Raw genomic sequence first — 15,450 nt, 5'->3', positions numbered from 1 at the left:
GAAGAAATCGAGCATCAGCAGGACGGGACACCTTTACCTCTTGCAGAGCAATGTTCGGTCTTGATATCTATAACGTTTGGAAACAGCCTTTAAGCCACATTAATGTATTTGTTTAAATGGCTATAAAAGCTATCATCTCAAAATAGGAATATCAATGGTATTCAAACATTTTATTCATCCATCCAAGTTTCTGTGAATGCCTTCATGGTTTTGGGCTGAGTGCAGAAGGTCCATCAGTAGAAGTGACATATGATTTGTCCTAGAGACACTCTCATTTGATTGGAAGATCCAGAAATGTAAAGCCCTAATTTCAGTACAATATGGCAAGTACAAAAGGATAAGAATAAAGAAAGGGCTATGGGAGGAACCCAAAGAATAGAGTAGCTACTTGAAGAAAAATTAGAGAAGTCAACTCGCACAGAGAAAATTGACAAAATATTATAGATGTTAAGAGCAGTACTGTGGTTAGCTCACCAAAGATGTATGGGTTCTAATCCCTGGGACTTTCCAATGTGTTAACCAATGAGACAAAAGGGACTGTGAAGATAGGGATAAATTAAGAGTCTTGAAATTATCCTGGATAATACCTGTGGGACCAATGAAATAAAAAATGTCCTTTTAAGAAGGTGGCAAAGTCAAAGTCAGAGTACGGAATGCCATGACGGAAGCAGAATGAGTGAGAGGAAAAGAAGGGAGAGGGAGGGAAGGAGAGGAAAAAGAAAGGAGGAAGGAGGGTGAGTTAGCTGGTATGTAATGCTGTTGATTTCTAAGGTAAGGGACCATGAGCCAAGAAATTCACATAGTCTCAAGATGCTACAAAAGATAAGGAAATGGACTCCCTTTGATCTCGAGAAGGAAAGCAGCCTTGCTGATACTTTGATTATAGTCCAGTAAAATTTATTTTGGACTTCTAACTCTCAGAACTGTAAGACAATAAATTTGTATTGCTTTAAGCTATCAAGTCTGCGATTTGTCATAGCAGCAACAGGAAACTAATACAGCTACTTTGGAATGAGTTACTTGTTTTGAATTCTCTCTCCTGCTTTCTGGACACATGATCCTTGCATCTGTATCACTTGCTGAACTCCATTTTGTTAAACTTTAGATTTTTCCCTGTTCTGTGTAATTATAGTATCACATCATAGAGCTGTCGATCCTCACAGTGCAGGGCATACAGTGTGCACCTAGCAAATAGGAGCTAATTACATGGTCCCTTATGAAGGCTTGAGGGCTCCACAGTAATATTCTTGGCAAAAAGAAGCATATATTCAAGACATAATGGGGAACAGTGAAGGCTTTGATATAGTTATATCCAAGGTGGGAAAAGTCAGCAAAGGTGTTAAAAGCATGAGACAGGAACAGGCTGCAAATTTCTTCTGTGATACCTTAAGGGACTTGAACTTGACTGTGGACTGGGAAGCCAGGAACATTCTTAAACCAAGTGAAGCCATGATGAACTTTGCTATTCTTTTGCTGTTAAGGAGTCCAGAAGTGAAGGAGACTTGAGGGACATAAAAATGTAAAATCCCCTTCAGTTGTACGAGTGGTCATCAGCATAAAAATACAAGTATTTCTCTAGGTCTTACTGTGTCTGACTCTGTGCTGTTTTTTAAAGGTTAGAAAATTAATTATTGTAATAGCTTTATCACTTGGTATATTATTAGTCTCAATAAGCAGAGGGCGCATGTATACTTAGAAAGAGTGAGTGATTTGTCCAAGGTCACCAACTAGAAAGCAGTAGAGAAAGGATTCAAGTCCAGGCCCTTCTGACACCAAGGGTTATTGTTTTACCTATTGTGTAATTTTTCACTTGTATCTCTGCATAGAAATCTCATGAACGAAGTAATGTTTTGATGAAGTCCTTGGGTCCTTAAAAACTAAATAAGGGCTCTACAAAAGACCTCATTCTATTCAATTCCAGAATAATAGTTTCTCTAAAAGCTCTTTCTTCAATCCAACAGTCATAGGTGCTACACACCATTTAACCAATGACTATCTTTATTACCCTGGATTGATGCTCTCCTCTTTATTTGGCAGGTAGAATAACCTCTGATGAACCAGTGAGGCTTTGCTGATTTTTGCACTCTAGAAATATAGCTAATTAAATTTGTTGGGTAGAAATGAACCCTATGTCAACTGTTGCTAGTGCTAGAGACCTGTTTATCTTGGAAATAACTATGATCAGGATTTGCCTTCTAAAAGTGTAACAAAGTTGTCATGGAAGTGCACCCTTATAATACTAGCTACTGGTGGTGGGGGTAGAGATTGGGAGGATTGTGATTCAAGGCCAGCCCAGGTAAAATGTTAGTGAAAGCCCATCTCAACAAATAATCTGGGTGTGGTGGTACATGCCTGTCCTTGCAGCTACCAAGGAGGCCGTAGGTAGGAGGATCATGGTCCAAGTCTAGTTACAGATGAAAATGCAAGCCTCTATCTGAAAAATAACTAAAGCAGAAAGAATTAGAGACATGGCTCAAGTGGTAGAGTGCTTGCCTAACAAGTGGAAGGTCCTGTGTTCAAACCCCAGCACTGCACCCTCCACAAAAAAAGGTATTTCAGAAATCATATTTGCCTTGTTGGTTGCAGAAGATGTGATGGTGACTTTGGGGTCTTTCCTAATATGGAGTAGGTGACCTAGGGAGTAAGAGAAGCCTCTCACGTTGTAGGAATCATGGCATAACACTTCCTTTATTAGGGGTTATTAAGGAGAACTTGCTCACACCTTTAATCATATACCCTTAATCATGAAATGCATCTAATCTTTGGATATCACAAGAAAAGACATTCCGAAATCTGAGAGTGAAAACTTAAGGTCAGAAGAAATTGAAGACGGACTTCTTCAAAGACAAGGGAGGATATTTGTGCTTCCTAAAATTGAAACAGGTCGGAAACACTGAAAAAAGATATAGAAAAAGGAGAAGAAATATGGAATTATGAGTTTTAAGAGCTAGGAAGGATTACCTCATCTAGTTCAGGGCTAACAAGTAGATAGTATCTGGTCCTTATATCTTATGGCAGCACTGCAGGGAGGAACTGGGAGATTAATACCACGACCTCATTGTCTCTTCTTTCTAATCTCTTACACATGTTCTGTTGACAGAACACAAATGTCTGCCAGAAAATAAGGAAACCTTATAATGTCATACACAAAGATCAGTCTCAAGGCAGAGAGGAGGCAGTCAGTAGATAGAGAACGACAAAAATGAGATAGTCATATCACTAGGATAGGAGGTCAACACCTAGGCTGATAATTAGAAAGGGATCCTGCATTTCTAGATGCAGTGAATGAGTAGAGTAAAGCTGTCTGATGGCTGTGTATCCTAGATATGAAAGCTAGCCACACTAGGATAGGGACTGAGCTCCTTGGAAACATCACTCCCCACCCCTGCAGAAAATCAGGCAGCAATCTAGAGCATTTCTATGACAGTGGCTCAGCTCAGTAAATACATGATTACCAAGATTTTACTGTTAAGCATGAGCTATGCTCAAATTCAGACCCAGTTGTGGAAAACCATTCTGGGTAAGTTACAGGGCCTATTTGCCTTCAAGATTTGACCATGCAAGAGCTGTAGGCATTTGATCTCCAATTCCTCCTCCTCTACCTTTGCAGGTTTCCTGGTCACATTTTTACCGCACTGTTTTCTCCTTTAGTTTAAGCTATACAGCTATTTTTGAATATAGGAAATACTTCTCAACCTCATGAAAACAAATGCATACACCACCACATGATTCATCAGCTGTACACTTTGGAAACACATACTTTTCTGAATATATGCATGTTATTTTTCAATAAAAAGTTAAAAATGTAGCCCCCAAAATGATGCTATCACATAAAATGTGTGCATTCATTAGTTTGGAACATTAAAATGTGTGTATTCTAAGAAGATATGTTCCTCTTATATTCAAGGGATATGTTTATAATGGAAGCATCTTTTTGTCTCCCCAGTTCCACTTTCTTTGGGGGATTATTCTTCCCACTTTTCTGTCCCTGCTCCCTGAGCTCAAGGTTGAGCTTACCCTCTAGCTGTAGTAATGAGTATGAGGATGGATAATAAACCATATAGAGCTCTCCAATCAGAGTCCTCCTTGGACATTTGTGCTGGAACTTTGGAGACAATGCATCCTCTTATGCTTGGACCACAAACTGTAAAACAGATTAAAGTTCACATGTGATTACTGGTGGTCAACTTCCCAACTACATGGCAGGAGGATGAAAGGGTGCCAGTGCTCACGGGAAGTAGAACTGAGAGATAAGGAAAAGCATCCTATAGCACTTTAACCCCTAGAATCTGCCACATCCAACATGTAAATAAATGTCTTCTATATCCATGTCTACTCCTGGATATCATAGCTGGATAAGCCAACACATTCCCCTTTAAGGTTCAGTCATTTTACAGCCATTTGTTACTGACACAATCTAATCAACATAACACTGTTAATATCACAAGTAGATCCTTGGTATTCACAGGTTTGTGGTTCCAAGGAGATGGCTGTTGAAGAAAACTCACACATGCTCATGGAGTTCACAGTGTACTGCGGAAGCTTGGTTCTTTTTTCCCATCATGCCACTCAACTTCTGCTAATTACACAGGACTGAGTGAGAGTTTCTCCATATTCCCCTGAACTGTGAAATACACACATGGAAGTTTAAAAATGTTAGCTTTGAAATTTCTTTTGCTTTAATTAATTAATCAATAATTATTTCTGAACATGCTTGATCAAAAATGCATGTAACAAACCCATAACTAAGGTAGGCTTACTGTATAATTTTTTTTCTCCTAAAGGTTGAAATGAATCTCAAGTTTCTCCCTTTCCTTAGAGGCAGGAGTTAAATAATAATTGTCCTGCTACTTTTCATCCTTATTGTGCCTCTCATGGACAATAGAATGATCTTACAAGCCTCAGCACATAGGATGCCTGGTTTCCATACCCAGCACTGTATGATCTAAAGGTGGGCACAGTCTATAATAAAGTCACAGAAACTTCTGGGTTTCAGATTCTGCCTCCCCCCGCTCCATGTCTGTGATATTTTGACTTTGAGCTCCTCCCTAGGACAATCATCTGTGAAGGCATTTTAATTCAGTAGAAATCAGTTTCACTTTTTTGGATGTGGAAGGAAGAAGAAAAAGACTCTCTTATTGGAGAAGCAGAGAGATGCTGGTAGGTAGCTACTGAGAGCTTGAGGAAGTCAACAAGATATCTGATTGATGAGAAGATCTGCCTGACCTGCAGAAAATCAACCCTTGGTGACTGGCCAATGGCTTGGTTTGACCACAGCTGGCTGCTGTCTCACCTGTGCCTGCTGCTGAAAAGCTCTGCTTGGGGGAATATCCTTATTCTTTGGTATATAGTCAGCCTCTTTATTTTTCTGTTTTTTAAAAAGTACATATGCTCGGACTCTTTTTTGTAGCAGCTGCAAGGAGAAACACTATTTTCTTCTCCCAGCTTGACTGGTTTTACAACATTATCTATATATGACTCACCTTCTAAGATAAAACCTCATGAGAATATGGCTTTGATCTTAAAATAACTAATAAACCCCTGCCTTTATGGTGTTTTCCCCATATAAGATGTGATCTCAGACATTAAGATTTATTTCTTAGGCTGACCTTGGACTTTCCCTGAGATCTGGTCTCACTGCTTTACCCTGTACTTCTGCTGCAGTGGTTTGTTTCAACCAAATAGCCAGAGTAGTTTTGTTAAAGGAAATCAGATCACTTCACTCTTTGCTCAATATCCAAATGGCTCCCATCCAACTTGGAGTAACAATATACCATAGGCACAATTTCATCATATTTTGAAACAAGAGGGATATGCCTATTGATTAGTGTTCTAGAATCTCAAAATTGTTTTTCTCTTTTGCTGGGCATCTTGTAACATTCATTTCTTAGTACCCCACTGCTAGCCCTCTGTTCTGGGTCACCATCCTGCTTGACTTGGATTCTGATCACAGACTCCTAACTGGTCTCATTGCTTTACCCTGGTACTTCTGCTCCAGTGGCTTGTTTCAACCAAATAGCCAGAGTGATTCTGTTAGAGGAAATCAGATCTTAAAGGAAATCAATCTTTGCTCAATACTTTCCCATGCCTCCCATCTAACTTGGAGTAAAAAACTAAGTCCTCAATATACTATAATCCCTGACTCATTCTGGTCCTTGTTCCATTGCCAACCTCTACTCCCACTGTTTTCCTTATTCACTCTGCTTCTGTCATATTGATTTTCCTTTTGTCTTTGATTTTCCTCAGATTCATCACACATGCATCCATCCCAGGACTTTTGTACTTACTATTTCCTCTGTCCAGAATGCCTTCTTTTCAGGTATTCTCATGGCCAGAATCTCAGTTTTTCAGGGTCTTTTCACAAGACTTACTTTTTCTTTGACATCTTGTGACCACTTGATCAAAAATTTTACATGGTCTCATCATCTATCACCTTATGTTGCTCTTTATTGACTCTTACTGTATTTTATTTTATTTTTGTTGGTTTTTCATTTCTTCTACTAGAAAGTTAGCCCCACAGACTCAGGAATTTGGGACCTTTCTTTTCAACATTGAATCTTTGGGGTCACGAAGGGTATCTGATGATAGAATGTGTCAATAAATGTTTGTAGGCTGAATAAACATATGGGCAGATGATTAAAATAGAAAAGAGGGACACATGATCAAGAGTTCAACTGAAGATGTGTGTGAGAGAGTTTGTGGAGAATCTGTTGATCCAGAATGGGGAAGCAGTAATGACTTGATGGGGAACATACAATGTGTATGAAATGCTCCTTAGTGATAAATATGCTAACATGGAACAGTCTCCATGACATACTATGATGTAAATATAGCAAATTTCAGAGCAGGGTTAGTGTCTATAAACTATAGGTTTCTGCATATGTATTTATTCATGTCTACACACATGCAAACACACATATAGATTCATACGTGCATAACTAGAAAAAGGTCTGGAAGTCTATGCCAGTTGTCAAAGAATTTGTTCTTGTAAAGGCCCAGACTACAAATATTGTAGGTTTTCTTGCCCACAAAACAGTGTCTGTCACATTGTCTGTTCATTTTAAAAATAGCCCTTTTAAATGTACAAATAATAAGCACTCAGCCTACAGGATATGCAAAATGAAACTCAGTCTGTGGGCCCACGGGTTGTTGGCTGACTTGGGGTTTGAGTTATTCTGGAGAAGAGAATGACACTGGGAAGAAACCAGGATTTTTAGTTTCTCCTTCAGATGTTGTCCATTGTTTGAATTATTTTTTCAGGGAAGGTATTCTTGAAATGTGTGGGTAAAAACGTGGAAAAACGGGCGGTAGAGTGGCTCAAGTGGTAAAGTACCTGCCTAGCATATGTTCAAACCCTAGTACCATACCCCCCACACACAAATAAAGAAAAATATGGAAAAACTTAGAGTATAGCAGATATTCAAGGAATATCTCTGAATAAATAGAAGTATTTTAAATGAATGAATCATTAAATGTTGAAATTAATAAATTAATGTGTGAATTTATGCATTTCTAGTCCTTCAAGGAAGTAATTCATGAAGCTCTGGGCCTATCAGAAGAAGCCCCGAGGAAGGTCCTGTAAGATTCACAATCCATCCAACTTTCCATGATTATCCACTTTCATAATACGAATAATGGAGAGTCTGTTAAAAGTCATAAAAGTTTTTGAAAGCAAACCAACGTAGTTTTAGTCTAATACATTAATCTTTGGTTAGCATCAGGTTTTGGTACAATACACCACAGGAAAGCTTAAAATAATACTTGATTATTTCCACATTTTGTTTCAGGCTTAAGTGGACATTTGGCCATGAATATTTATTCATATTAAAGTCACTTGTCAAGGAATGAGCTGCTTTGTGGGCTCAATATGTCGACCTTTCATAGGATAAGCATTTTAAATGTTTTTGGATTTTTAAAAAACCTATTGTTCAATGGTTTCTTTACAAAGAAGCAAAACAAGGCACATGCACACATGTGATCTTGTGACGATGTAAGATTGCCTTTGCTTTTGTTTTAAAATGCTATTCATTTAGTAATCATGTAAATTTCAAGTGCTCCTCAACATTAGTGTCTAAATTGCTAATAATGTTTAAAACACCTCCTCCCCCCACCATGGTTTAGTCCTCATGCTATGTGGTTTCACAAAACAGCCTACTCATCATCATCGATAGAAATCTCATTAAAAACACGCATTAGGTGTTTTTACACCTAATGTACATACAGTTATTGTGCAATTTCAAAGAATTTTGGGGAAAAGTAAACTAAAACAAAAGTGTGAGAAGTCCTTTAAAAGCCTCTATTGAGGTTTCTTTTAATACTTGCAAGATTTTAGTCTTAAATATCTATTTTCCCCAGTTTATAGAAGGTTTCACTTTCAATTGTTTTTTCTAATTTGACTTTCAAAAAAGTGTTCTTTAAGTCCACATTTCACCAATGCAGACTAGAGTTGCTATTGGAACATGAAGGTTTCTTTTGGCATTAATTGAAACTATCACATTTAATAGTATTGAACACCATTTAAAATAAATACTAAAACACAGCATTAAGTATCCTTGAACACATATTCTACTCTAATATGTAAATGACTCAATATTTTCTTACCATATAAAAAATTATGAATTAAATTATAATATAATGAGACTGGCAGTTTGAATTCATTCCAAAAATGGCAAAACTTCACCAGTGCATAAAATTTTTCAGTGGTTGTGAAAAACATCAGAGCAGCTTATGCCTTGAAGCTTTCTCTCGGCTACCAAAAAAGGACCCCGTATAAGCAGGCAGAGCTAAGCAGTTCATCCTTGAAGAAGCTTATTGAATTAATATGACAAGTCAATTAATGTAATGCTCTGTTGCTTTGGGATAAAACAAGAAAATGGAAAGATGTGGAGCTGTTTACCATATTGGGATCAAGCCACTAGGAAGACTGAACAAAACATTCTCTTGTCTCTAATTCTTAAAGAATTCAACATGGCTTCTGCAATGGATTTAATTAAATGCTCTACAATTCATAGGTGATGCCCTTTGCTCAATGTGACTGTTCTGTTATCTTTTCCACTATTTCCATTCCCCTCTCTTATATTCTCTCTCCTCCCTTTGCCACATGAAGAACACATGTTCTTGCTAGAAGTGCCATGAGCAAACCAAGGAGAGAACCCTTACTAGGAACTGAACCAGCCAGCATCTTGATCTTGGACTTCCCAGCTTCTATAACTTTAAGAAGCTACCCAGGCTGTGGCATTTTGTTATGGCAGCCTGAGCAGACTAATACCATTCCAATAGTTTTCTTTGTAGTGCCCTGGGGAGGAGGCTGTGGCAGGCATGTGCTGTGTATCCACCAAGCAGTCTCTTTTCCTGCCTGAGAATAGAACTGGACTGGCTTCCCAGGCTTCCTTACAGTTAACAGGGATAGAATCCATTGTTCTGCTTCCTTGCTTGTGGTCAGCTGTATCTTACACCACTTTTAGATGATTCCTTCAAACCTCCAGTCAGATCTTTGGCCTTCTTTTCTTTCTTTGGCTATTGGTGGGAAGCAGAGGTTTAATGGAAGATTCCATGGGCCCCAAAATGGCAGAGCCTCTCAGGTATTTTTAGCATAGAGACCATGGATCCCTTGGTCTATGGAAGAAGTGAATGGTTAGAAAACAATGTATTGGTATTTTCTGAAAACTTAAATTTAGCATTTTTTTCCAATTATTAATGTAGGCAAGAAACCTCTATGATATTCGCACTACCTTGATTTTATCCAACAGAGAAATCACAAATATTTCATATCACATTATAGTTGTAGATGTTTAAAAATATTGTTACCCTCAAGATCGCTTTAAAATTATGATAGTTATTAAATCCACTGTTGGATTTTGTTATTTAATGTTTTTAATAAAGAAGCATGTATATTACTATATTTCAAATGTTTTTAAATATTTTATTAGTGAGTTTTAATATAATTTTCCTTCAATCCTACATATTGCATTCCATGCATTTCAAGACTATTATCCCATAAAGGGGGTGACATATGTGAGCAGGCTATAAAAGTTAAGAGCCTGGGTGGCAGAGGAAGGAGCTTGCCTCAGTGTGACACAAGGGGAAAAGAAGCATTTGCTGAGTTAACTCAACAAGATTTTGAGATTGTGGTATTTTTTAGTCTTCCCAAATAAAAAGATCCATACCTTATAAGACAGGAGTTGGCAAGCCTTTTCTGTTAAGGACCGGATAGTAAGTATTTTGGGCTTATGGTCATACAGTTCCTGTTGCAGTTACTCAACTCAGCTATTGTAGTGTGGAAGCAACCATAGATAGTGCATAAATGAATATGCTTGGCTATGTTCCAGTAAAACATTATTTATAGACATTGAAATTTGAGCTTCATGTAATTTTAACATGTCACTAACAGTATTCTTAAAGATTTTTGTTTCAGCCATTTAAAAATATAAAAACCATTCTTCACTCACAGACCATACAAAAGCAGGCACTGGGTTGTTGTTGGTCAACCCCTGGTATACAACAATGGTCAGGTGGTACTTTGTGTTGACTCTTGAACTTACTGGATCATTCAATTCAACAGCATAGATTTCACTGGAGATGTCATTGAACGGCTTGTCAAGCAATCCTGTAATGCCAGTTTTCCTAACTGTGACCAGCATCCTAATACCATGTGTGTCCTTAACCTTTAGAAGCTTGTTCCCCATTCTGGCTGCACTTTGGCAAAAGATGGGGTGATTTAAATATAATTATTGAGCCCCACACTTCCCACCGGATCCATTAGATTAGGACTGAGCACTGCTCCCAGATGTTCTCATGGAGTGAGCACAAGGGTAGGTGAGCTAAAGCTAGTTGAAGGCTGACCCTCTGTCCCACAATATGGAAATTGAGATTTCTCCTTGTAGGGTCTTGGTCTTCACTTTATTTCATTTCTTTGAGGTTGTTTTTTCTAAATAAATACAAACCATCTCATCTCATGTCACATATTCCACGTCATCACGCTATAGCTGGTACCAAATATGAATGACTGGGATGTACCAAATATGAATGACTGCTTAGAGTTTAGAACCTGGTTTTTAAGGAATGGTTTTGGACATCTATGTCCTTTTCTTTTTGTTTTTCCTTCTTCTTATCCTCCCTTCTTCCATTTTTCCTTCCCTCCTTCCTCCCTTCCCTTTCACTACACATTTATTGAGAATCTACTGTGTCCATATTAGGTAATTTTCAGGATGCCCTGAGATTTATTTCAGTATTGCCTGCACATGGTCTTTAAATATTTGACATTTTCTAATATTTGTAAATAGTGAGATTTAATTAGAGGAGACGGAAATACTGAACATTTCCACATAGTGACCAGCAGCTACAGCTCAGAAACAGGGTTCTTTACATGTAGAAAGCTTGGTTCTTTTCTGATTAGCTATAGTCCCCATGCTTGCAAGCATTTTAGGTACAAGAATGTTATTCTGAGAACTAATTTTTACTTTGTAGGGATTTGAGCTTTGGCCACTTACTTGAGGTACTTGTTTACAAAAATATTCTCTTATCTGAACCTTTCATGTCACACCTACAACTGAGTACCACACCATCAGAGGAAAGCAAGCTATTCGGTTATCACTCATATCTGAGGTCTGCGAACTATTGCTCACACACCAAGTCTGACCTGCTGCTTGTTTTTGTAAATGATTTTGCAAATCCATTGTATTGGAATATAGCCCTTTCCATTTGTTTCTATATTGTCTATTGCTTCTGTCTCACTATAATTATAGAGTTCAGTAGTTGCCTAGAAATTCTAAATAAGTACTATGTGGTCCTTTATAGACAAAAAATTGCTAGTCCATGGTCTAGACATTAGGTGTAGGAAATTTGTCCATGAAGACACATGTTAAACTCTAGTTGATTGTACTTTTATCTTTTCATTCAGGTGTTTCATATTGTGTCATACAAATACTTTCTTGTACCCATTACATAAGCTAGGGATTCAGCTTGACTCCTGGGAAGGGAGAGCGTTAGCAGGAAGGAGTATTTATGGGCACATTACAATGGCATCTGCTACTCACTTGATGCAATACCTTTGTCTTCACAAGAGTTTGAATCACAATTCTTTTTAGTCAATTGTTTCTTTAAAGAGTTATTAAAAGGAAATTTTATTTCATCTTTTTATGTAAATGTTTTCTTGCTCAGGAGCAAAATCATTGCCTGACTTTTCAGCCAATTCTCACTTACTCCCTACTTTATTGAACCATGTGGGGTAATAGGCACTGTGAGGGAGTCAAACAGCTAATGGTTGATGAGCATTAGACCATTTTAAGCATTACAACTGCAGCTAATCTACTTGAAACATGCTTATGATATTATGATCATTTTATGTCTCTGGCAAGAAGGAAAAGGTTCAGTTTATGGGATTAGAGAAAACATTCAATAGTACCTGTCAGGGGGTTTATGCTCACCTAGGAAAAGCTAATCTGTTTGTAAACACACAAAAATTATTTTTAACTCTTCTCTTTCATCTCACCTTCTTCCTACCTTTGCTTGACCAACTAGGAATTGTGAAAGCAAGATTTGCTCTCTCTCAAGTGCTTATTTTGAAATACCTCAGTGTTCTTGCAGCCTGGACAATGGACATTTTGTTGAGCATCATCGGCTATGGTTCTAATTCAGAGAACACATACTACACAACCTACCACAGTACATCACACCAAGGAGGTGTTCTATATAAGTAGTATCAGGGTCTTGCAATCTTGCATTGTTTTGTTGAATTTCTAGGTGGTGCCTAAGATTGCTCTCAATAATAAGAATAATTATACACTGGCCATATAGCTTAGTGGAGAAGGTGTGCTTAGCATGTATGAGGCCCAGGGTTCAATTGCCAGCACCACAAAAATTAATAAACAAAATAACAACTACCAGGGAATGATAAGAAGGAGAATACTATGGTTAGCTTGGTTAAGACACAGTGTTGAGATCCTTGAATCAGAGGACCTGATATCTTATCATAGTTTCTCATCAAGAACCCTGATGACCCCTGCAGAGTGGCTGCATTTCTCTGGGCTGAATGCCCTTTTCCACACAGTGTGGACAGCACCATCTTCTGTCTGAGAGCTACCTCAGATGACAGCTGAGTCTGAATGAGATGAAAGAGTTTATTCTGAAAAGGAATCTATAGGGGTCAGGAGTTCTTAATCTCCATAGGAAGCCCCTGGAATTCCTACTTGGAATTCTTTTTCTAGCCTGCTTTTAAGACTCAGGCAAGACTTCAATAAGTTCCAACTGGTCAAAGATGGGGCATTCACTAAGGATAATATGTGCAAACAATTAAAAAGCTCAACTATGTTTACTTCCAAAAAGTCATAATGATACTTAAAACTGATTGGTCATTTTGGAGGTTACTGGAGAAACGTGTCAATATTGTGAAATTGGCAAAACAAGATAAGCATTTATCATGCCTTCTTACTATAGTATCTGTACTTCTGGATAGTGAGGTAGGAAAAATTCTTGTTAGAGAAACATTCAATTAATAGACAAAGGAATGATAGAATTGAAAATATCACCTTTTTTTTTGGTCTGGGGACATGGTTCAACTGGGTAGAGTGCTTGCTTAGCAAGCATGAGATCCTGAGTTCAAACTTTAGCACCATCAAACAATATGGAATAAAATAAAAAATCTCACCATTTGTAACTGGTAACAAATTCATGTGTCTGGACAATGATGATCAATGGTTGAAATGTAATGAAAAGAGACAAACAGTATGTGCTTCTAGACAAAAGGATACATCTCTACCTATGAAGAAGTCTTAGCTAGACAAAAAATGGGAAAAATGTGAATTTGATCAAGTCTCTAGTTCTACTTACTAGAGGCAGGAAATTCAAGACACAAAGGAAGATTTTAAATAACAACATGAAGAGATAATCCACAAAATGCGGATTTTGGAGAAACTATAGGATAAAGACAACTTCTTAAAAGTTTCTTGAAGGGAAAAAAGGAAGACAGAAAAAGAAGGAAACTTAGAGATTAAAGAAGTCTTTAAAAACCTATCAGTCTATTATAACCCATGAGAATTAATTGGGTTTCAAGCAATTTACTAAAAGGTTTTAGACAATCAAACCACTGCAAGTGGCATAGATGTGATAGTTGCCATATTAGTGACTTTATTGCTAACTATTTACTTACTTTATCTCATTGTAGTTGCTTCTTTTAAAAAGAGCATATTTTTAAAGATGCAGTCTAATATATTTACAGATGATAGGACTTGGCTTAAAATAATCAGGGGTGGGGGTTATGGGTGGAACAAGATGGACTTTGGAAGATAGGTTGAAGATAGGTGATAGGTACAAAAGGGTTCATTTTACAATTCTATCTGCTTTTGTTTATGTTTCAAATTTTCCATAATAAATGTTGTAGAAAGAATAAAAAGAGTTTAGAACAGGGGCCTGAAACAAGTAATGGGTGTAGAAATCCTCATTTGAGTTCAAAACTTTGTCCTGAGAGTTGGAAGTCTAAGAGCAGAGAGCACAGAGGACCTAAATGAGTCACTTTTCTCCCAAATGCTTAAATTAGGTTGTGATCAGTCAACTGTGAAACTCACAGAACTTTAAAACTGCCTCAGTAAAATCCTTATGACACACGTATGCCTGTTTCAAATGTCACTGAAATCTGCTAAAAATCTCAGAAGTTATATTAAAAAAATGTAATGACCACCATTCTCCTGCAAATTGAAAGACTACTTCCAAATAAATTTTAGCCTATCTTAAGATTCTTTAATAGCATGCTGGATCTGACCCAAATTTATTATTCTTTATAGCTACCATCTCGAAAAGTGTGAAATACAGAGTGGACGAATTGAAACTAGGATTCACTTTATTTAAATTGATTATTTAAAGAGATGATAATATCTTCAAATTAAAATATTTAATAAAAATAGCATTTCCAGTTGTAGAATTCATAGTGCTTTTGTTAGGAGATCAAATGAAACCATCACGGGCAAGTTAGAGAGATGTCTCTAACCCTACCATGGTATTTCAATGTTTTTCTATAATATTTAGAAAGGGAATCACATTTTGAATAAAATGCCTTCTTTCCTCTTTTCTTTGGCACCATGGTCAATGTTTAAACTGCAAAATTGTCTCATCAAAATCCCATCCTGCAAGTGGAAATTGTGCCCACTGGACTGCAGAATGCATCCCTATAGTGATATCGTCAGTGACCAGCAGACTGGGACTTTACCTTTGTGAAAGTCTGCCCTGCATTGCCAACCTCTTCTAAGCTACTCTGGAGACATATTTTAGTTTTTAAAAGAATGCCAATGAAAATGAAGTATTTTGACAATTTTAGATTTTCTTTGAAACCATTAGAGTCAAACTTGGCATGCCAGAAGTTGGTTGCAGAATCACTGACCTAGATCCTGGCTTTAAATTCTCTGTAAGCAGAAGGGACCAATTAAGGGAAACAAAAGTTGATAAGTGTCTTTGCTGTCT

The sequence above is a fragment of the Castor canadensis genome, chromosome 10, assembly GCF_047511655.1.
Source record: "Castor canadensis chromosome 10, mCasCan1.hap1v2, whole genome shotgun sequence".
Lineage (NCBI taxonomy): Eukaryota > Metazoa > Chordata > Mammalia > Rodentia > Castoridae > Castor > Castor canadensis.
Note: the sequence above shows the minus strand (reverse complement) of the source record.